This window comes from Podarcis gaigeae, assembly GCF_964106915.1.
Source record: "Podarcis gaigeae genome assembly, chromosome: 2".
NCBI lineage: Eukaryota > Metazoa > Chordata > Lepidosauria > Squamata > Lacertidae > Podarcis > Podarcis gaigeae.
The window spans coordinates 53,929,671-53,953,958 of NC_139679.1; the positions used below are offsets into that span (position 1 = coordinate 53,929,671).

Here is a 24,288-nt window from a genome sequence, read left to right on the forward strand (position 1 = left end):
TGCTGTCTCCTCGTGTCCTCAGGTGGTCAATTTTCCTTGCCAGCTACCAGTATGCACTGATTCACCGCCCTGGGAAGGCGATGGGCCATGCGGACGCCCTCAGCAGGCTACCACTACCAGAAACAGGCCCCGACCCGGCACCTGCACAAGTGGTTATGAGCCTGGAGCTGCTTCCCGACCGCCCCATTCAGGCACAAGAAGTTGCACACCATTCCAAGAAAGATAGGGTCATCTCCCGGGTCCTGGACTGGGTGTGGAGGGGATGGCCCAGCAGCAGCCCCGGGCCAGAATTCGCCAGCTACACAACCCGCAAACATGAACTGTCGGCCCACAAGGGGTGCCTGTTATGGGGAAGCAGGGTCGTTGTTCCCCAGCCCCTCCGCAAAAGGGTCCTCACAGCCCTACACGAGACACACCCAGGGGTAGTAAGAATGAAGGCCCTTGCCAGGAGTTATGTGTGGTGGCCGGGGATTGACGGAGAGATAGAGGCCTGGGTCAAACACTGCCAGGCCTGCCAAGAATCCCGCCCAGATCCCCCAAGGGCCCCAGTCCAGTCCTGGGAGTCCGCCCGAGCACCATGGTCACGCCTGCATGTGGACTTCGCTGGCCCCTTTCAGGGGAAAACATTCTTCATAGTGGTGGACTCCTACACCAAATGGCTGGAAGTCGCACTGGTACCGTCCACTTCTACATCCGCAGCCATCCGGGTACTACGCAGGCTGTTTGCAACCCACGGGCTCCCTGACACTCTTGTCTCAGACAACGGGACTGCATTTACGTCAGGAGAATTCCAAACCTTCACAGCGCAGAACGCCATCCGCCACATCCGTTCGGCGCCATTCCACCCTGCCACCAATGGCCAAGCAGAACGCATGGTGCGGACCACCAAGGACACCCTTCGCCGCATGACGCAAGGGGATTGGGAGTACCGCCTTGCCACATTCCTTCTAGCACAGCACAGCACCCCCAGCTCAACGACTGGCCGGAGCCCCGCTGAACTACTAATGGGTCGGCGCCTTGCAATCAGATTGGACCGCCTTCACCCCGATAGAGCTCAGGATGAGGTAGTGGTGGGGGAAGGTGGGAACCCCCGGACCTTCGAGGCCCAGGACCCAGTGTACGCAAAGAATTTTGGGGCAGGCCCTGCATGGGTACCTGCCACAGTCACCAGGGTCACTGGCCCCGTGTCGTACGAGGTGCTAACGGATGGGGGGCAATGCTGGCGCCGCCACTGTGACCAGATACGGCGACGATTCCCGGGAGAAAACCAGGAGGAGGAGGACAGGTCAGAGGAGTCCCAGGGGAACAGTGGGGCAGTGAGGCCCATAGAGCAGCAGGGGCCAGCAGGAGAGGCAGAACCAGTAAATACAGAGAGGTCCCGGGACGCCGAAAGGACACCGGAACCAGAACCACGACTGAGCGAGCCGGTGGCGCCAGACCAAACAGCCCCATCACAGCCAGCATCCTTGGAACACGAGCCAGAACCTGAACCCCGGACCAGGGAACACCCCAGGCCGCAACGCACACGTAGGCCACCAGCGTACCTTGAGGACTATGAATGCGACCTCCCGGGCAGGACTGGAACTTAGAGGGGAGGGGTGTTATGTACTGAGTCGAATAGGATCCAAACTGCAGCAGTCTGATTGGTCCTAGAACAATAGGATTCAGAATGCAGCAGTCTGATTGGTCCTAGAACAATGCAGCAGTATGATTGGTTGGCAGGAACCACCCAATCATGCTCCAGATTGAAGTGAATCCACAACCTGATTGGTTTACAGTACAATTCCGGAATTAGCCAATCATGTGCAGCCCATTGTGTAAATAATGTATATAAGGCAGATACTTTGAGGGGACTTTCATTCATTCCTCCTCACCACTATGAGCTGAATAAAGAGCATGAAATCACTTTGCGACTCCGAGTATATTTCAAGGACAAATGTCAGCCCCGAACCCCACTCATATGATCCTGCCCCGTTTTGCTTAAATCAAAGCGCAGGGCGCACAGAACCTATATTCGGGAGGTCTGCTTTAATTTTTTTTTTTTTTTAAAAAAAGGATATAGGCGCCAGTAAGCATGGGCAGGGCTCCAGATATGAAACATTTGTGACCCACCGAGCCTTCACAGAAAGACTGGCGGAAGCCTAAAAGAAATCGAAGTGGACCCTATAAAGGTGACAAGCCAAACATGTAGACAGAGACTAACGCAGCACAGTACAGTTCTATTCAGAAGCAAGGCCCACTGAGTTCAATGCAGTTTCCTCTCAGGTAAGTGGGTACGGAATTGCACCCTAAATCATTTTACGAAGAATGTTAGATTAGACAAAATCGTCACTCGGCCATGAAGTTTACAGGATGGTCATTGGTCAGTAACCCACTCTTAGCCTAGCCTGCCTGCCTCACAAGATTGTTGTGAAGATAAAAGGAGAGGGGAACGTGGGAGAGATAATCGCGTATGTCGCTTTGAGCACTTTGGACTAAGTTAAAACTGAATCAAATAAGTGAACCACAACAGTCCTTCTCCAGCTGCCTCTTCCCAGCCAAAGGAAGGACACGCATACCGCGTGCGTAAATGTGGATGGTGCGCCCTGGCCGGTTCTTGGCCTATGAGAGAGTTGATTTCCTTAAACCAGCGGGGAAAGGAGCTAACGAGGGAACAAACACTCCTAACAAACAGTCGACAGCTTTATGGGCGCCGTTCCGTTCCCAGGGGATGTGTGTGAAGAGCCGTCCTGAGTCTGGGCTGCCCATCCTCGATGCGCGCCTCGCTCAGTTTCTCTTTGAAATTACAGACAAGCCTTTGGATTTTTCTATTTTATTTATAAGAGCCAGGAGTCACCTAGGGGTTTGTTTTATGGGCGGCTCTCTCTGTCTCTCCCTCCCTCGTCCCCTTTCGTTCAGCTCCTTTAAAAGTCTAATCTGCCCCCACTCTCCCTCGCTATTTTTCACGCCGGACTCCTCGGCATTTCTCGGCTAAGCCCTTTTCCTTTTTGATGTAGCGAGTCAATTGAGGAATGCCGGTCTCGGTTATCAATCACCCAGCTGGGGCTTAAAGGGCTCCGGCTAATCAGATTTAATTGCTCATGTAGCGCCACTCCTGCCCTGGGCCACGACCGACTTGCTCAATTAAACCCCAAATACCTCCAATCAATAAATAAGGGACGACAACACGTTTAACGGATTTATCCAGCCAAGGAACTGAACTGGAAACGGATTACAAGCAAGAAGGGGCCTCTCATAATTAAACATAGCCCTTCTTCCCGAGGGAGGAGGGAGAAGAGAGAGAGAAAGAAAACCCTGCCTATGGGAGAAGTTAATATGCACCTGCTTTCTCAAAAGGCATTTATTATTATTGTTGTTGTTGTTGGGATTGTGGCAACCCCTCTGCCATTAAAAGAAGAAGAAGAAAAAGGAAGTAGCAGAGGCCAGGTTCAAATGGGGGACAACAGGAGGGAGGGAGGACTACCTTTTGGAAACATAGGAAGCCGTCTTATATTGTGTCAGAGCCCAGCCAAATCAGCCTTGTCTACACTGACTGGCAGGAGATGATGACAGAGATTGAGCCTGTGACCTTCTGGATACAAGCACATGCTTTATATACCTTATTTGCTACAATTTCACACGTCTCTCTGTGTCCCGTGTTTATGTACACACACCCAGAGCATCCCTCCATTCAGATGAGAGCCAGCGTGGTGTAGGAGAAGGACAACTCTGATCCTAAGCGTCCACTGCCTTGCAGTACATCTTCGGGAGAAGAAATCGGATAAATAATAACAAGAAGAAGAAAAAGTGAGAGAGTAAACCCTACACAGGGACGCGGGTGGCACTGTGGGTTAAGCCACAGAGCCTAGGACTTGCCAATCAGGAGGTCGGCAGTTCGAATCCCTGCGATGGGGTGAGCTCCTGTTGCTTGGTCCCTGCTCCTGCCAACCTAGCAGTTCAAAAGCACATCAAAGTGCAAATAGATAAATAGGTACTGCTCCAGCGGGAAGGTAAACAGCATTTCCGTGTGCTGCTCTGGTTCACCAGAAGCGGCTTAGTCATGCTGGCCACATGACCCAGAAGCTGTACGCCAGCGCCCTTGGCCAATAAAGCGATATGAGCGCCGCCACCCCAGAGTCAGTCACGACTGGACCTAATGGTCAGGGGTCCCTTTACCTTTAAACCCTACACAAATCCAGAGTGGAGTCCCTAAGATGGTTGGGTGGCACCTTATACACCTCCTTCCAGCAACTCCTGCAGCCAAGCTGGTGCCAAACATGTTGCTTTGCTTTCCTTTGGACCACATCAGCAAGGCTGAGAGGGAGGTCCTGTGGTCTGGGCAGCCTAAGACCTCCATACACACTGCCCTGGGGAAGTCACTTCAGTGCTGCTAGGGCTGTGGTTTGACTTCACTCAGGGAGGTGCACTCCATTGTCTCTTGAGATAGATGGATGCCAGCAACAACAGTGTGGTGTGGTGGTTAGAGTGTCAGACTAGGACCTGGGAGACTGAGGTTTGATCCCTGCTCAGACATGAAGCCCACTGGATGACCTTGAGCCAGTCACCGTGTCTCAGTCTAACATTCCTCACTAGGTTGTTGTGCAAATTAAATGAGGGAGAGAACCATATGTGCCACCTTGAGCTCCTTGGATAAAAAGGTGGAATATAAATGCAACCAAATTGCTGGCATCCATCTGTCTCAGGATACAGTGGAAGAGAGTAAGTAAAGCCAAACCATTAGAGAGTTATAGCACCTGCTATGGCTCTAGAGGCCAATACAGCAGAGACACATTTTATTGGAGGTGAGGCGGATGAAGGCATCCAGTTTTGCTGCTACAGGTGCACCACAGTGTTTCTTCTTCCTTGCACTCCTCCCAGTGGTCATTCCTCTTCTGGTCACTGCTGTGGACGCACGACCAGCCTGTCTCCAAGCACTGCAATTGTTTGCAACAGTTTCCCATATGGCCGGGTTAATGTTGCCAGCCTTCATGTCACATTTGCAGACATCTTTGTAACACAGAGCTGGTCTGCCAACAGGCCTGGTGCCTGAAGCCAGTTCTCTGTCACCCACGTCTTTGGGGAGCCTGCCATCTTCCATTCTGTGTACTTGACGAAAGCAGCATCACTGAGACAGATGTGTGAACATGCTGGCTTCGGGAGAGCACATCTTTATTTGGGAGTCTGTCCTGTCATGTGATGTCCCAAATCTTCCTGACACAGTGCATATGGAAGGCATTGAGGTGTCACTCCTGGTGGGTATAAAGGTGTCCATGACCCACTTCCAAAAAGCAGTGCTCTCGACCTGCAAGCCTGCTAGGCCTTCATCTTGGTATCACTGTGAAATTTTTCAACTGTTCTTGTGTCTTGCAAATCTGCAAGCAATCAGCAACATACAAGCGAGTGGGTGGGGATGTGGTGAAGCCAGGGAGCAAGTCACCTCTGCTTTCATTGTTCTCCTTCCCTTCTGTTCAGAAGACTTTTTGGGCAACTAAATATGCCCCCTGCCACCCTTCCATTGCCATCTTTTGCCCCCAAACACCCTCCAAGCCTTATCTCTGGTCAGGATGGGTCACTGCAGATTTTGATTCATAATGCACCTTCTGGAAGGGCTTGAGACATCTTTTTTAAAAATGGGTTCCCTTGCCAGAGACGTATTTAGGGGAGCACGACTGGTTTGCCCGCATGGACCCTGCAGCAATGATGAACAATGGAAGGCAAGAGGTGGAGGGGCGGTGGCACTGACTTTGGGCATTGCACAAGGCACCACTGAAATGGTAAAGCCCAAAGTCCAGTATTGCCTTTGCAATCATGAGCCCTGCTGCAATTACTGTAGCAATCCAGCTTACTTCAGTTATAGTAGTATTTCCTAAGAATAAATGCCACAAGGCATTGTCTAAATTCCAAGAAGGTGTGCATGCAATCATTCCTCAGTACATCTTGAGATCCACATGTCTATCTGATTGTTGGATTGATTGATACACTGGCATTAACCAGTAACTCCTTGGCTAGTACACATTGATTGGAATTATTTTCTGGGAGGGGGTCACATGGGGACTTCAGAGGCAGGAAAGTTCTAAACATTAGAGTACTCCTCCCTGTATTCCTGCCCAGCCCTCAAAAGGTACCGCAATTAGAGTATGTTTCTCAATCCCCTTTCAAACAACACCTTCCCACATAAGCTGCATGTGATCCAATTTAAATTTATTAACAATTACTACTAATTATAAGTATTCATGCATGAACAATCAGTCCCTTCCTTTCCGTGCATGTCAATATGCTGGATTGGTAGACCATATAAACACTTTATGTGTTGGTATCACGAACACCCTTAGGCTATTGTGCAATTCCCCAGAGAGAACAGATTGCAAGCTGCTTGCCCCATATCAATTCTGGGTTAGGCTTCTGCAGATAATTGGGACATCATCAAGGCTCTTGTAGAGCACTTAACCTTAAGGATTGCTGTATTTCTATGGATGTTGCTTTCCTATATCTAGATCTCATGGAAAGTGTGACCCTATACATGTTTCCCCAGAAGTAGCCTGGGGGGCAGTGCTGGTGCCTGACTATTTTGCACCCTAGACAAAGCTAACTACTTGCAACTCCACCTCCCACCATTGCTAACTTCAGTTCTCAAGAGCAGATGTACTGTAGAAAAAGTGACAAGCACAAATCTTGAAACTGCTCAATTTGTTTTAAATTGCAGGGATAAGTAATGCAACAATCTTTGGTTATCTTTCTCAAATACAAAAAAGAAAAGAAAAAGATTTTAGCACACAAATCATTCTGAATAATCTTGTGAATGGTGATGCAAAAATGTAAGTCTCTTTAAAAGTTTCAATTCCAGAGACATCAGAATCTCATGTTTTTTCCTTGGCAAATTTTGCCACCTATTCCTACAGATCAAGTCCTGATGCTTGGGCATGTTCAGTTGATATAGTTGCCAAGCCAACCTATTTTGCAACATTGCAGTATTTTGTAAGTCCAAGCTTTAGGAAACTGAGTTCAAAATATAACATAAAAGTAAAGTATTACCAGAAATTTATAATTTATACTAATTTATATAAAACACTGCCCCTCAAAGGTTAGTACTGCACACCTCTGAGGCCCATGCCCTGGGTGGCTGCCTAGGTGGCTGAAAGATAGCACTGGCCATGCTTGGGGGGGGGGGGGACTTCTGAAGGCAGGAGCTTCAATTGATTAATTATGCTAGGTTAGATCACTTCAATGCATTATGCATGGGGCTGCTTTTGAAGACCATTTGGAAACCACAGCTATTGCAGAGTTCACTGGCAGGATTATTGACCAGGACCACAAAGTTGGAACATATTTTACTGATTCTGACCCAGCTAAACTGATTACCAGTTATTTTCTGGACTTAATTGAAAGTGCTGTATACGATCAGCTTGTGGTAACACAGAGGTGGGCTTTTTCACTGGTGGCACCAGTGTTGTGGAATGCCCTCCCTGCTGAAATAAGAGATTCTCTATCAGCACTGACAATTTGCCAGCTCCTGAAGACACATTGCTTAGGCAAGCATTCCCCTGAACTTGAACTTCTGATCATATTGTTTTAACTATTTTTACCAATTTCAATTGCCCTGCTTTTTAACTGGTTTGTTTTATTGTATATTTTAATAAAGTATGTTTTGATGCTCTGATAATTAAGGATTGATGTTATACTTGCAAATTGCTTAGAAGCCATTTTGAAATATGAACAGTATTTAAATTTACAAACCAACAACAACAGATGTTTCAAGACAGCAATACATCAAGGTCTGCCTCTCCCCATACGAACCACCTCAGACCCTGCAGTCTTCATCAGAGACCCTTCTCTGTGTGCCCCACATGAGGGTTTGCATGCTGAAATCGTTAGAGACCAGAGTTTCTAATAGTATTTCCAAAAGCTTTTTGTTGTTGCTAGGGTTATAAGTAACCAGAAGTCTGGAATCCTTGCCCAGGGCTGGCCCAAGACGTTTTGGCACCCGAGGTTAACCACAAAACATGCCTTCCCACCAGGGAAGAAGGTGAGTGAAGATCTATATAATGGCACCTTGGGTTACAGACACTTCAGGTTACAGACGCTTCAGGTTACAGACTTTGCTAACCCAGAAATAGTACCCCGGGTTAAGAACTTTGCTTCAGGATGAGAACAGAAATCGTGCAGCGGCAGCAGGAGGCCCCATTAGCTAAAGTGGTACCTCCGGTTAAGAACAGTTTCAGGTTAAGAACTGACCTCCAGAACGAATTAAGTTCTTAACCTGAGGTACCACTGTATTGGGGCGGTGGGGTGGGGTGGGGTGGGGACCAAATCAGTGGGAATCAAAAGCCATTGAGAAAGGGAACGGGGTCCACTCTGAATCATGCTGGACAGGTGCAGACCCCAGGGGCCTCCAGAGGGCAGCCCCTGCCATTTCCTCCCTAGGGAGAGGCCTCTTGAAGATGGCATTGAACAGTGGCCTCTTGTGAAAAGGAGACACTGTTTATGGTCTTCCTACCTCTAGGGGCAGGAGGACACCAGCAGCGCCTCCTATTCATCAAGAGGACACTTTAGAGGCAGCATGCAGGGTGATGAATTCCTTGGAGGCCAGATCTGCTGCCGCTGTGGATCCTGCCACCCAAGGCAGTCACCTCACCTTGCCTCAAGGGTAGGCCAGCCATGTCCTTGCCCTGTGAACTACCCAACAATTTATCTTCTGCTAAGCTCTGGAGAAAAGAGTAGGAAAGTATCCACTGTAGAAGTGCAGGAAGCGTTCCAGAAAGGTTACTTAGTCCAGCACACATCTGTCAGAAATGAGATGCTTCCATCAGAATCTACTATTGTGCAAGGTGTTTTCCCCACCCTCTCCAGGTAGCTCACATTTTGAGTTGCTTATACAGTGGTACCTCAGGTTAAGTACTTTATTCGTTCCGGAGGTCCGTACTTAACCTGAAACTGTTCTTAACCTGAAGCACCACTTTAGCTAATGGGGCCTCCTGCTGCCACTGCGCCCCCGGAGCACGATTTCTGTTCTCATCCTGAAGCAAAGTTCTTAACCTGAGGTACTATTTCTGGGTTAGCAGAGTCTGTAACCTGAAGCGTATGTAACCCGAGATACCACTGTATTGCCCAGAATGTGCCTAAAGGGGTGCTAGATCCAGGCTCATCAGTCTTCACTGTCCACAACAAATATATCACTTTTTCTCTTTATATTTAAAAAAAAACCTGAAAGAAACTAGTCTTCCCATCACATGTTCTTTGGTTTCTCTTCTGTTTAAGTCATCGCAAGAAACGACTGATCGAATCACACCTAACTTGCCGAAAGCACCTGCGACATGTAGAGATCCTCTGGAAAATGGCTTTACTTTGACAGATGAGTAAGATTTCTCTCCTGACCCATTTGAATTTTTCCCAACGCAACCGCAACACAGCCGCGGCAAAGTTCTGCTTGCTGTCAATATCAGCAACAGCTGTGCTCTCCTGAGCATCACTGGCTTCTTCATTTTGCAAAAATGCTTCCTCAGCAACTCTGCTGTCAGAGTTTTGGAACCTCCTTGAGGGTTCAGTTTTCCATGTGTTGGACACGGAGGAGAAAAGTATGAAAATTAAAAATTATTGTGGGGCATGAGCTATAACATAAAGGATATTCATTGCTGGTAATTTTGCTAGGAAGCCATAATATACCATCATAGTATGTGATAGACTGGTGATTTACAGCTGGTTTAGAGTTGAACTAAACTCTGCCTGAAATAGATAATAGTGTCAGTGCTGGCTGCATAAATATAAAAAACTGCCACATTTAAAGCACACACCCCTCTGCCTGAATCATGGGAATGGTAGTTTATCCCCCCATAAAACTACAATACCCAGCACCCTAACAAACTAAAGTTCCCATATGTGTGTACTTCAAATGTGTTTTAAATATATTATGTATACACAATCCAAATGCAATTTTGTTGGTTCTCCTTGGAACAGGAAAACTCACCTATCTGGATTAGAAATCACATTCTTAAACTGTTACTATTGTTCTGTTTAGATCATTCCATCCTACAAAGCTTATTTTTTCAAAATAATGCTGCTACCATCACCACCAACATAAATAAATTAAACACCGATGTCCTGAATTTGCATTGGTTTAGTTTGCTAAATATTAATTAACATTGTCAGCACTTAACTCCTCATCCCCACCCCGGCTGGTAAATTAAGTGAATTAGATCGCAGTTGTCTGCATAGTTACCTGGGAGTAAGCATAACCGAAAATAATTGGATTTATTTATGAGTAGTCCTGTATAGGATTGCACTGTAAATTCTGGACTGCCAGGAAACTCTCCTTCCACCATCAAAACTAACTTTCTTCCTCCAACTGCTTCCCCATTGCCCCAAAGTCCCCAGGTGCAGCTATTAAATAAAGTAAAATCTAAAGCAAATGAGTAATTCAGCATTGTAGATGAAATGTTTATAGCTTATTTACTACTATTTCATCACCTCTGATACTAGGCCTGTTGTTGGTTTGGGAGTCAATATTTTCCTTTGGGCTCAACCACACATTTGAATCATTGCTGATATAATTAATATTTGCACAGGTTCTGCTCTTTTCCTGCATCGTATTACGGATCAGGACTCTCTTCTGGCAGTTGCTAGGTGATGTTCTTTAACCACCTCCTGCTTGCTACCGCAAAGTCAAACCTTCTTCAGCATGGACTATCAATGTATGGGTGGTGCTCCATTATTGGTGAGCAAAGACTGTGAGCTGGTCCATTACTCCAGGCAAAAGGATAGCTGAGGAGATCCATGGTAGATCTTTCCCATCATTGGACCACAGGGAAGACAGAACTTTGATGTGGCACACACTGGAGGCAAACCATCTAAGAGTCTCCCTCACCTTGTTCTTCCCAATGCCCTTTAAATGGACTTATTAAGGCTAGTTACTCCATATGAGCCCAAGAGGGGTCTTGGATGCAAGCACACACCTGTTAAAAAAGCACACATTTCAGTGCCTTGTTACCTGGTGTCTTCCCAGTACCTGCTGCCATTTTCCTAAAGAGGGCCCCTGACAAGCTAGTACAGGGGTTGCTACTGCAGATACGATTGTGCCCACCATATCACCTATGACATCCGCAAACAGCCTCGGTAAATATCCCCCTCAAAATCCACAATGCATGAGAGACTGGTTGTTCTTCCTGCTAGTTCCTGTTTGCCGTGGCTCAGCCACTACCACATGACCCCTTGGCAGCCATAACTGTGTGATGACACAGTCAAGGCAGCCATTTTGTGACTGGCACCCACAGCACTTTCCTCAAGATTAAAAATGTGCTCACTGCCCCCCCCCCAAAAAAGGTTGAGCTAGTTCAACAGGTATTTGAACACCTTGGGTAAGCTTATCATTCGCTTAATGTCAAACCCTTTGAGTCATCTTGCTGCATGCTAGAAAAAGACCATGTGGTAGAAGAAAAACATTGACCTAAATCTGTGTTATGAGGCAGAAGGCATGCCTTAGTGGCCAGAGTGTTGGGACGTGGGAGGCTGAAGATGTACATCAGGTCTCTTCCTACCCTGCCTCCCTATACCAGCCCCATGGCGGGAAGCATGCATACAATGCACCTTTGGGTGACATGCACTTACATGCCTGCTCATCTTTGTGGCTTCTCCCTCCAAATATTGCATGCCTGGGTGTGGATTGGATAGCAAGCCACTGGGATGGAGAAGTCCCAGCAAGTAACAAGAGCAGCAGAATGGCTCCCTCCTAAGGAAACAGAAGGGAAGCTAGGTGGGAAATCATTTTATTTCCTTTCAAATAATTTTTTATAGTATTGCTAGATTTGTTTGTTGTTGTTTTTTAAAAAAAGCATTCAGAAAGAAGAGCCTTCCAAAAAGTAATATTTCCTTTTGTAGTTGCAGACATATCAAGGCAGGTGTGAGGAACCCTTTTCCATCTGAGGGCCCTATTCCGCTCTGGGCAACTTTCCAGAGGCCCACATGCCCAGGGTGGAGCAAAATGTGTGGAGCAATGAAAAGAAACACGATACCCTAGTTTCTACACACACTCATCCTCCCCTCTCTGCTTGGTCCAAGAAAGCGAGAGGTATCACCAGAGTTCAATAACACATTGAGGTCAGGCAGAATCAGTCAAAGAGGGTGCAAAGCAGGGCCAGTAGAGGATGGAGACAGTTCTGAGGGCCACACACAGAGGCTTGGAGGGCCACATTTGGCCACTGGGCCTGAGGTTACTAATTTCTGTATTAAGGGAAGGCTCTACTGGAAATAACTGAGATGTATGAAACTTCTTTGTATCAGTCATAATACTGTGTTTTGTTTGGTTAATGCTAGCATGGCATAGTGGCTGGAGTGTCCAAATAGGACCAGAGAGATCTGGGTTCAAATTCCCGCTCAGCCATGAAGCTCAGTGAGAGGCCTTTGGCCAACCACTGTCTTTCTTTCTAAGCCGGGTTGTTTGGGGGGGGGGTATACAATGGGGAGAACTATATACACTGGCCTGAGCTGCTTGGGAGAAAGGCAGGATTAAAAGGAGCAAAATGAAAGGAGTTTTTAAAAAAATCCAGGAAGATTCCACAAGGTTTTGAGAAGCAGTCAACCTCACTAATTTATTTATTTTATCAGATGGAACTTCTGAACTTTCTGAAGACGGTTGTCATCAACATGTTGGACATGACCTCTTTTATGCTTGGAGGCTTCTGCCAAGCCCAGGAGAGAAACTGCTGCTACATTTTTCTTTCTTTCTTTCTTTCTTTCTTTCTTTCTTTCTTTCTTTCTTTCTTTCTTTCTTTCTTTCTCTCTCTCTCTCTCTCTCTCTCTCTCTCTCTCTCTCTCTCTTGAGGTGATGATGGTGGTTTAAAATGTCCATGAGTCATTGCAATAATAGCTGTTATTTTAAAAGAGTGCACAGGAAGAAGGAGGAGGAATATCTGATGTTTTCATCTTTAGTACCTGCCTGACGTTGAAGGCTGTCACAGAGACAGCTTGAGGTTAAGAGCTTCACAGATAACATTAATTTTGAGCAGTGGCAGCCTTAACGCTTTCTCAGTTGTAGGAAAGTATTTTTTTCCCTCTAACTGCAATTAGAAGCCAGAACGATCTGGGTTTTTTAAATCTTCTAGATTGCACTGCCAACAATTCAGGGGAAATGTTTCTACTCATCTATACATTTGTTCTAGGGTAAAACGGTAACATTTTAGAACACCCTCGTAGCTGTACCACAGCATACTCAGGAGCTGATTGTTATTTTGCAGAAGCACCTTTGAAATGGGGAGATGTGCAAGATTAACATGGTACATCTTTTGCCACAGCCCCCTCCCCCCTACATTTCACTGTGGCTTGTAGTGGAGAACTTCTCAGTAGCTTGCACCCTAAATATGTGAGTGTTTTGCCCATATATAATGGGGAGCATCAGATCATGACAATGGAGAATTACACCTGGTAGTTATGAAAAGCACAACCATTCTGAAGAAGAGGTACTCCATTGTGGGACCTCACTATGCAACACCTAGGGTTGACTGGTCTCCTGCTTTGGGAGGTCCACCTCCTGCTGATGTGAAGGTGATATCACACTGGCTAATGGCATCTGAAAAGTGCTATAGCTTCACTACTTCCTGACATTCTGTGCCCTTAACTTAGAAGTATTTTGCTATTGTCAATGACTCCTCTTACTTCAGCATAGTTATTATGGATGGTATACCACTGGTTATAATTGAGCTCAAGTGCTTCCACTTGGTAAACACTCCAGCATAGCAATTACTGGTAGTCTACCATCATTCATATCTACAGTGGTATTTGGTCATGTATCTGTGGCTCAAAAGAAAATTGCGCGCTCTGTGCTTCCTTAAACCACATTCCAGTTGTGGGAATGCTGAACTTTCTCTCACACTTTGGTCACGGAGAACATATTAATAACCCTTTCAAAATGTCAAGATGCGTTACTGCTTCTGAGCACTTACCCAGCCTCTCCCTCATGCCTTTCTCAACATAATAACACTCTTGCAACATGGGGCTTAAACCTACATAGCACAATTTGCTCTCTGTTCTCTGGTGGACATCTACCAGGGATGGTGCTGTGGAGCCTTTTAGGAACGCAAGGAGCTGCATTATGTGAAATCAGACCATTAGTCAGTCTAGCTCAGTCTGGATTAACCCAGCCTCCACTGCCTGTCAGGCACTGTGTAGGATTTTAGACAGAGGTTCTTTCCCAGCTCTCTCTGGCTACCGGGGATGGAAACTGAGGTCTGTCTGTTGCATGTAAACTATGTGCTCTCTACCTATTGTGACACAATCACTCTCTCTTCACTGGAACCGATGTCTCCAACTTGGCACCCTTGGTACCTGCTATCAAGGCCTCAAGGCTGGAGTAGGCACAGAAGCATCACTTGAAATCTGGCTTCTTCACCCACTCAGAACCGTGAGCTGGGGTCAGGGCCCATCCAAGGTATTTTGCTGCCTCTGGCGAAGGACAAGATGGAGCTGCCATTCTATTGTCAAAAGTCAGCTAGAGGGATGGGTGGTTGAATCTCATGGCAACAGAGGCAATGGCACCTCCACAGGTTAGGGCACACAGCTTTGTCCATATCACACCCTTCAGCACCGGCCACCTAAGATGGCTGCCTCACCAGTCCAGGGTAGTGGCAGTGGGAGTGGTATAAGTGGAAATCCTTCAGCACAGGAAAGTGTAGCCTATGAAGGTCTAGACCAGGGCTTCTCAACCTATGCGTCCCTAGATGGTGTTGGACTACAACTCCCATCATCCCTGAGCTCTGGCCTTGCTAGCTAGGGGTGATGGGAGTTGTAGTTCAATAACATCTAGGGACCCACAGGTTGAGAAAGGCTGGTCCAGACTCTTAAGAGCCCACACCAAACATTTGATGCTTTAAAAAACACCCTGATTCAGTGCCTCTGATTAATAAGGATCTGTGTTAGTGAGAAAGATCTTTAGCAGTTGCCAGTTACCATTTTAACCCATTCCAGTTCCTTTAAAAAAGAATAATTAATAAAAGAAAAGTTACTGCTCATTTGAAACTGCAAAGCCCAGTGTCTCATCTCTTCATTGCCAGTGTCTGGTTGCAAACTCCTCCACCACCATCAAGCCATACTTGTGAACAGTTACACCCACTGCAGTTACTTTGGCAAATTATTTACGCTAATTATTGCCAGGAACAATACCCACAGCTCAGTCTTCTTCATGCTGACTCAGAAATAAGTATCACTTTGTTCTATGGAGCTTACTTGAAGCAGGCATAGGATTGTAGCCCTAGTCCCCTGGCTTTATGACTGCAATTTGCAATGCAAAACACAATTAAAGGTACAGCCAAGGTTCAGTACAAAGGAAGGAGCAGCTCACTCTTAGAGAACTGAGGGCACTAATGGCTGCCCGCTGAGAGAGCCAGCTGCTGGAGAGAGGAGGGCCATTGTCTATTGAAAGAGGAACTGGCTGGCCAGCCCGAATCAACTTTTCTCCCTCTCCAGCTTAAGACTATTACAGCTGCAGACTTTGTGGCTTTAAAATTTTGCCAGCATTCCCTTGCTGCTCCCTGAAGGAGTTTGATGAATTCAAAAGCTTGCTCACTATCTCGTGACACCAATTTGTGGTCCTAAAGTGAAAAGATGGACAAACACAGCTGCCTGTGCTTTTGGGGAGCAACAAACATTTATGTCCAGGAGAGGAGTACTAAAACTGGAGGAAGATGGGTTGTGTTTTCTTACCACCTTTAGTGCTTTTGGTGGGTTGTACCCAAACGCTACCCAATTCGACTCTAGTTAGTGCATCAGCTAAAATTAATCTTCAGTTCTGCTACTTTGTTACTTAGGTCTTCTGCCTCACAAGGAAAATGTCTATTTGGATCTGAAGTTGGATCCAAGCAACAGTTAGACCATTAAAAAAAACCTGGGGGTCTACCACGACTGTTTCTTTGTCTCCACGGCCTTTGTGCAACCTGAATCTTGTTAGCTCCCAATAGCTCCTCCAGGATTACAACTTAAATGGCTATGTAGGCTGAACATCATGCTTGCCTTTTCTCCACATTTTGCTTGATATCCCAGCCTGATGAAGGGTTCTGAAGGGTTCAGAAAGCTTCTTCACTATTTTGTGACATTTTGCACATGTTGTTAAATAACGGTATTGCTCTGCAATAGATTCCCACCCACCAACAGTGACTGACCAAAACTGATGTTTAAAAACGTGCTGTCAGGAGCAGTATAAAGCACAGTGCAGTTCCTTGCATCATGGTGCTCTACATACAAAGATCCTCTATGGCAACAGTCTCCTCCCCCTTTTTCATAGGAAGCTGATAGCAAGTTACTCCATTGGTTCACCTAGCTCAGTATGCCCAATGGCATTCACTGGAGCAGCTCCCCAGGGTTTCACAAAAAGGTATTTCCCAGGCTTACCAGGAAATGGACCTGGTACCTTTCACATGCAGGACACGTGGTCTATACACTGCTACACCCTGCTTTAGGTTTCTTAAACTTTGAGGCAGACTCTGAGATCTGGTAAGCCCTAGTAGCAACCCGCACAAATAAAATATGTTAATTCATCTGCTGCTTTTACTCTTCCAGTCTGGGCAAGTACAGTTTGTTTTGTTTCCTTCAGGAACATACAGATTATATAAATGGTACCATTTTTCAAACGTCTTTCCATCAGTGGGCTGCAGGGGTTGTTTAATATGTTTCAGTATAAAGCCGAGACTCCTAAGAACCTTTTATTGAGCCACTTTGCCCCCTAGCAGTTAGGCATATTAGGGTCACAAGATAAGCAGCAGCGTTTCCCAGATATAATCCATTTACTTTGTACTTTGCGTCTAATGGGCAGTTTGGGGGACAAGCATTCTCCAGCATGTATTTAAAGGGATTCATTTGAAAGATAAGTCAATTGCAGCCCGCTCATTAAACCCAGCACTTCATGCCACACTGCAAACATATATTTAACTAAGAAAGAAGCACTACTGTGGGCTTTCTGTTTTCTTCTTCCCTCTGAGATCTTGAAATGTTGTGATTCATCATCATTTCCAAAAGTACCTGAAAATTACAGGCCAAGCAAGATTGCAAAATGCTACAAGGATCAGGGAACTCGGTGCATTTGCAAGCAGAGAAAGCATTTTCTATTCAGCTCTTTATGCTTGCCTCTGGATTGATCTGAACAATGGTTTTATTTGATCACAATACCTTTGAGTGGCAAATGCAGTGCCTTCCACATTTCAGGGTGCACAGCCCCCTAGTGGAACTAGAGGGCACTACAAACAATTAAGTAAATGCACCATACTTAGGCTGCAATTTATCCAGGAGTACACCCCATTGAACTCAGTGGCACTTACTTCTGAGTAGAACTAGAGGACTGCAGTGTCACAGTCCACTCCTATACATGTCTGCTCAGTAAGTCACATTGAGTTCAAGGAAGTGCCAGTCAGGTGGGAGGCAGGGCAAAGGCAAGGTTGAGGCTATTTGAATACACCAGCAGGAGTGCCAGATTTGCTTTGCTGGTTCATTCACAAAGCTTTAACCTCATCACCATTACCCTACCCCACCCTAGTTCATTTGAGCAAGCTACAGTAGTGACCCCATATCTGATGGATAGCTCAGTTGGCAAAGCATGAGGGTTGTGGGTTTGAGCCTCATGTTGGGTGAAAGATTCTTCCATTGCAGGGGGTTGGACTAAATGACCATTGTGGTCCCTTCCAGCTATACAATTCAATGGCTGTGCCCCACCACACCAGCCACTACTGGAATGCACCTCACTTAATAATGCACCCTACATCAAATAGACGCCTCAGAGACAGCTAAGCTTTGATTTAAAGAGCTGCTTTTCAAAAATCTGAATTTCCATGTAGGAACAGAGAGATACAACCACAGAGGAGAATTTCACTACTGACATGGCCAAGTATTTGAACTGGTCTGTGGAAGAAATCTTGTAGGGGAATATTAAGCATAAATGGTTTGACCAACAGGGGTGATCTAAAATGGGGCTTAAAAAGTTCCCCTTCTCTCATGAAATACCCAATTCCTTGGCATTTAGGGGAGCTTGTAAACAAGGTTAGAATGTTCATTAATTCAGAATGAGGGCGGAGAGCATTGTCAAACTTGGCCTCAATACCCATCATGTACTTAAATTGGATGGGGCTACATAGATGTGTTAGGAAGCCTATTTGGAGAAAGACCTATGCTACTTGCCTTCACTTTTATTTGTTCTTGGATTATTATCACATTACCAAAAATATGACTGAATGGCATGACCTCAAACCATTTTTACATGATTTCCAATTGCCTTGGATCACCTCAACAATAAATTTATGTTCTGTTTTGCATTTTAAAAACAATGGTCCTGACCCTGCATACCAACTAGAGAAGCAGCTGTGAACAGGCAGTGAGCGTCACATGAAAAAGTTAAGGAAAGGTGGTTTCATGCATTTTTTCACACATACTCCCAAATTCCCCTTCTCATTCTCAACATGTTTGTGGGCAAATATTTGGCAGAGCCCTGTAATTGCCCAATACATTCCTCATGTAAAGCAGACTAGCAATATTTTTATTCTCCTCATACACTGGGCCCCCTCTATACTATTGCTACCTAATGGGAGAACAGCAAACACGTTTTGGTGGATTTGAAAGAAACTCAGTATGAAGATTAAGAAAGATCCACTCTCCACACAGACACATTCACCGATTACATATATTACAACAGAGCAGTATCTGCAAATGGTCTTACTCTATACCAGGCACATCCAACTCCCAAGAGACTGCGATCTACTCACAGTATAAAAAGACTGGCTGTGATCTACCCATTGTCATTGCCAGGAGTTGTTGAGCTTTTTTTGGGAGGGGTGGCCACTAAACTTCACACCATGATCTACCTGAGACACCCCTGTGATCTACCAGTGATCACGATCTACCTGTTGGACATGCCTGCTCTGTACCATAGCATACTTAGCATAATTGTTATTTCAACCATTGTTCTAACAATGAAGACAGCCACACTGGATCATTATAGCAGGTCACAGTCACATTTAGGAAGCTGATTCCTATGATGAAAGAACAGAAGATGAAGACACTAACTCTTATTGTTCAATGCTTATGAAGAGAAAACCGCATCAGCTACACCTGCACTGGAGGCCTAATACTTTATTGACAGTATTTAAAGGCTTGTCATCCTCTGGACATATTTATTTTGCTTTGCTTAGTAATCCAAGATGACCTGACTAATTGCCCTAGCTCTTAAGAGGCTGACAATAGCTCGCTTCTTAGATCACAGTGAAAGGCAAAGGCTTCTACACATGGAATGTAAAGACACCTACAGTTCTAGAACACAAAGGAATTCATCTGTGAATCTGTGCTGACTCTGAGGCCTGGTGTTATAGGAGAGGAAACCAATGTATCAGGACCCACTGTTTCCACAACCTTCCTAATTTCACACACTTCTAATCAGTGGTGGACGAACCCTCTCTGTCACCCAGAGTGGTATGTCGAGGGGTGGGGCGAACCGCCTGGCAGCCCGATCGGACTGAGCATGTGCGGCAGCCCGTACAAAAGCCCGTACAGATGCCATGCATGAGTGGCAGCCGAACCGGACTGCGCATGCGCGACAGCCTGTACGGATGCTGTGCGAGCAGCACCCACACTGAGTGTGTGCATGCCCTTCGCTGCTCCACAGCTGGGGGAAGGCAGTGGCCATCAACCCCCCCCCGGGTGGCGAACCGCCCCCTCCACCCCCCTTCATACACCACTGCTTCTAATATGTCCTTCCGTTGTGGATTTCTACTTCTACCTCCACTCCCTTCTAAACTAGGGCTGCAAATCTGAACATATCTTTTGGGCACTCAGCTCCACTGAACACAGTATAGCTTATTCCTGAGTAAAGGTTGATCGGCTTGCATTGTAAAGAGACAATTTAGTTTATCTTCATAAGCTCCTGTTTCAATTTAGTTCAGAACTTGATTAAAAGTAAGTGTTTTACATCTACCGCTAAACTGAGATCACAATGATGATGATTTTACAAAATGCCACCGTTGTATCTTGGAAGCCAAGGAAGCCTATACTACTTCATGCAACATCTAATCTATAACTCATGCTATACTTCAGAAATTATGGGATATTAACAAACCTGTTTTCTTATTGCAAAGCATCAAGTAAGAATATTACTCCTATTCCCACAGCAATCCTGTACACATCTACGCAGAAGTCCCCTTGAGTTAAATGAAACTTATTCCCAGATACAGGATTGTTATCTTTCGCCAAACTCAGAATTAATAAAGGAAGGGTTCAAAAGAAATTAACATTGCACTCAGAACTATTGGATGTTAAGCCATCTGGTCTCATGCAATGAGTTGCATCGGGCACTGAGGAGTTGGGGTGAGTGAGGGAGGAGAAGCCAGCCACAGATTTTCATCAGCGAGCTGTTAAATTAGTCCTTTTGCTTCACAGGGCTTGTTTTATTCAATCTGCCTTTATTAAGAACACAGGTTTGATTCTGTGAGGAACAAATTCTTCTAAGTTCTTAAAAGGAAAATGGTTGTAAGCATGCTTTTATTAGGCTGCATTACTGGATAACCAATACAACATGTTACCATTATGAATCATCTGATTTAGAGTGACACGAAAAGAACTTGGAGGAGTGGGGCGGGGGGAAACTCCCAGCCAAAACACTGGCAGGCCACAGCTCACCAGGCCAGATTTGATTGGCGCTTGCTGAGTTTTCAGCTGTGCTCAGTAGCAACCGTGTCTATGGCTTATCATTATTTAGACTACACTTCCCAGACATGTAATAGCGTTGAGGAAATCAGGGCCAGGCTGAAGGCTTGTCTACATTACAAATGTAAACCAGTTTCAAACCTGTTTATCCCTCTTAACTCTAGCCTAACTGAGAGACTGGGGACTGTAGTTCTACAAAGGAACAAAGGACTTCTAACAGAATTCTCGCAATCCACCCAAATGTACAATTCACACAGATTTTTTTATATATATATAGAAAAGAATGATCATGACAGTTAAACTGATTTCAAACTATAATGCTATGGTGTGGGTAATATGCTCTCCAAGACACAAACAGAGTGCTGCAAAGACAATCCCTCTACAGTGAAAGAATTAACCAGGAAAACTAAAATCATCTAGGCTTGACTCTCATTAGGGAGCCTTGTGTATTAGACCTTGCCAAATAGATAGAGGCAACACTATTTTGCCATAATAGTTTTTGCTATCCATTGCACATGGACCTGCTTTTTAAATTGTCCTTTTGTAGTGTGACATGAAATTAATGGATTCACCATTCACTGACCAATTGCATATATGTCTCAGCATTGCTCTAAAGAGCTCAAGGCATCACACACAGCTCTCCCCTTTTGTATCTTCACTACAGCCCTTTGAGGTAGATTAGTTTTAGAGATAGTGATTATTAGTCCAAAGTTCATGGCTGAATGTGGATTGAACTTGGATCTCCTCAGTCCTAGTAAGGCACTCTAACCACTACATACACGGCTTCTCACCAGTTTTACTGTTAGTCATACAAATGTATTTCTTGGGTGATTCCCGACAAGGTATTTACTCTGGGACAGCCATTCTTTATTCACTCATTTCCCCCCACTCTGGGCATTCCCATTATGTAATCAACATACTGTCCTTATCCTGGGTTTTTCCATTATATTGCTTCCATTTGTTTCTGAAGCTCTGGAAGGAGAATGACTAAGAACACCCTCTAATTAAAGGACTAATTAAAGAGCCTGCCCACTTTGGCCCTCGCCATACAGATGGCATATGAGATTGAAGTGAAGGTCAAGCATTTTATTAGATACAGTGTGGAACCACAGTAGCAATGTTGCTTGCTGCTCTTTGCGCAAAGAGCTACGTCTCAGGAGGAAGGCTAAAGAGTTGCAGTTTAGATACACCCATTATATGTGATTTAGGAATATACACCACCAAACTTGCCTTTTTAAGTAACAGCTTGAGCTAGCTGTTTATTGTTGGAATATACTGAGGAGAAACTGAAAGGACCTGGAAAAAAGGGATAAAGGCAGGGTTTAGCCCATAACAATGAGATATTCTATTTTAAAAAAATAGGTTTTAAATTTAACCAGTGGGAGAAGCTGAAACCTTCCCCTGAGTTTTAATGGAAGCACGCAATGCTGGAGATGCTGCCTACTGAGCACCTAAGCTAGCTGCACTTGTTGGTTTAGTTTTTAAATGCCCACCCACCCGATTTGTTTGAAATTAAAAAGAGTTCACTGAAAATGCAACAGCTGGGTCACTGGACATCTTCAGAGTCCATCATTTTGTTCACATTCTTCAGCATTAACTGATAAATGCCCCTAAAGACAATTACTAGGGGAGTAGGTAAAAAAGATAAAGGACCCCTGGACGGTTAAGTCCAGTCAAAGGCGACTATGGGGTTGTGGCGCTCATCTCACTTCAGGCTGAGGGAGCTGGCATTTGTCCACAGACAGCTTTCCGGGTCATGTGGCCAGCATGACTAATCCGCTTCTGGTGCAACGGAACACCGTGACAGAAACCAGAGCGCACGGAAACACTGTTTACCTTCCTGCCACAGTGGTACCTATTTATCTACTTGCACTGGCATGCTTCTAAACTGCTAGATTGGCAGGAGCTGGGACAGAGCAACGGGAGCTCACCCCATTGTAGGGATTCAAACTGCCAACCTTCTGATCGGCAAGCCCAAGAGGCTCAGTGGTTTAGACCACAGCGCCATCCATGTCCCTATACTAGGGGAGTAAGCCTCACTGGACACACTTGGACGTCACTTACTTCTAAATAATCATATATGGGATTGCCCTGAGAGGCCATTTATGAAGTTGTTTTGTTAAGGGAAGAACAACTGTGATTCATTTATAGAAAATGGCAGCCAACAATTACCCCAGACCCTCTTTCCTTCCCTCCGTCTTCGTTCCTACCTCCACCAGAGTCCCAACTCCCACCAACTCATTGTCACAAACACAATAACAGTAATTATCCTATAATTGAGCACTACAGTCACACTCTAGCCAAAGACGTCAGTGCGGGAAGGAAACTGGTAATGTTCACAGTGATTATTTATTTCCCCATTGTCTCATACATGGGTGGTATCTGTTGGGAAACCGGCCTTTCATCAACCCACTTCATCTCTCCCTCTAGCTCTCTGTAGTTGCTCCCACTCTTGTTAACAATCAGAATCCACCTAGGCAAGGCTTGTCTGCCAGTGGTGCTCCTGGCTAGACATCAGAAGAGAAAGGGGCAAAAGATTTGTTAATGTGTGGAAAAAACCCTGCCAGGATCTCAAAAGTATTTTAATAGATTTCTTGTAATTGTGCTTCACTAAGGCTTTGTAGAGAGAAATTCAAAGCATCGTTTTCTAGCCTAAGGCTTCCATACTGTATCATGATATGAAGATGTTCTAAAAAAAGACATTTTGCTATTACAGAGGTTAGGGTGGTGGTGGAGGAAGCAAATGTTCGTTAATAACATATAGTCTACTTTCAAGGTGTCATTTCAATACGAAAGGAGCAGTTTTTAGACTCTGCGCCGGATCCATCTTAGGGACTCCATCAGCAGAAGTGCTGTTCAATGGCTCCCACTTACGTAACAGGGCATTCCCCCTTCTCCTCCCCCCATGGACCCTGCCCGCCCCCAGTGGGCTGTGTGGGAGTCAGGAGAACTCCCAGAATAGTGCATGGGGTGATGGGGGATAATTCCATTTGACAAACTGGGGGGCAAGTGAAATAACTGGAGCATTGGCAGAGCAATCTTAAGTGGTGGTGGTGGGGATGGAATGATAGACCTACCAACCCATCCGTGCCCTGTCTGCTTGCTCCAGCCAGGAACATCATCAGTGGTGCTTTTTGGTGGAGCAGAAAAGGCTCCTAGTCATGGGAGCAGCAGAGGCTCACAGAGATAGGCAGACAGGCCCCTCTGCCATATCCTAACCAGGGGGTTAGGATTGCTTTCTCAGAGAGCACTATATAAGCATCATTATTAAGGCAGCTTTATATGTGAGATTGTGTTTGCCTGAAGTTCCCTCCTTCACACAAAGGGACGTTGTGACATCGCAGCTGATGAGGCTCACAGTCTCCAACTCCCAGCCAATGCACAAATGTGTTTCTATCGTTGGCCATGTAGCTGTATTTTCCACTGTCCTGCTGCAGAAAGAATTCCAGGCAATCTATCATCTATCTGTCTGTCTGTCTGTCTATCTATCTATCTATCTATCTATCTATCTATCATCTATCATCTATCTATCTATCTAATCTATCTATCATCTGAAAGCTCCTTATGCCAGCCGCTGAACTGAATAGCAAAAATAATACTTATAAGAATACATTGCTATAACAATGAGCTACAGTATGAAGCATCTCCTGG

The 24,288-nt window shown here is 45.5% G+C and overlaps 1 long non-coding RNA gene across 1 annotated transcript; it reads right to left on the reverse strand.

Moving 5' to 3' along the window:
• Positions 1–22,967: 22,967 nt before the first annotated feature.
• On the reverse strand, positions 22,968–23,866 carry LOC310838325. The gene is made up of 2 exons (XR_014560929.1): positions 23,715–23,866; positions 22,968–23,144 (listed from the first exon to the last, which is right to left on the reverse strand). It is a non-coding gene; the product is annotated as an uncharacterized lncRNA (long non-coding RNA).
• Between the last annotated feature and the right edge of the window lie 422 nt (positions 23,867–24,288).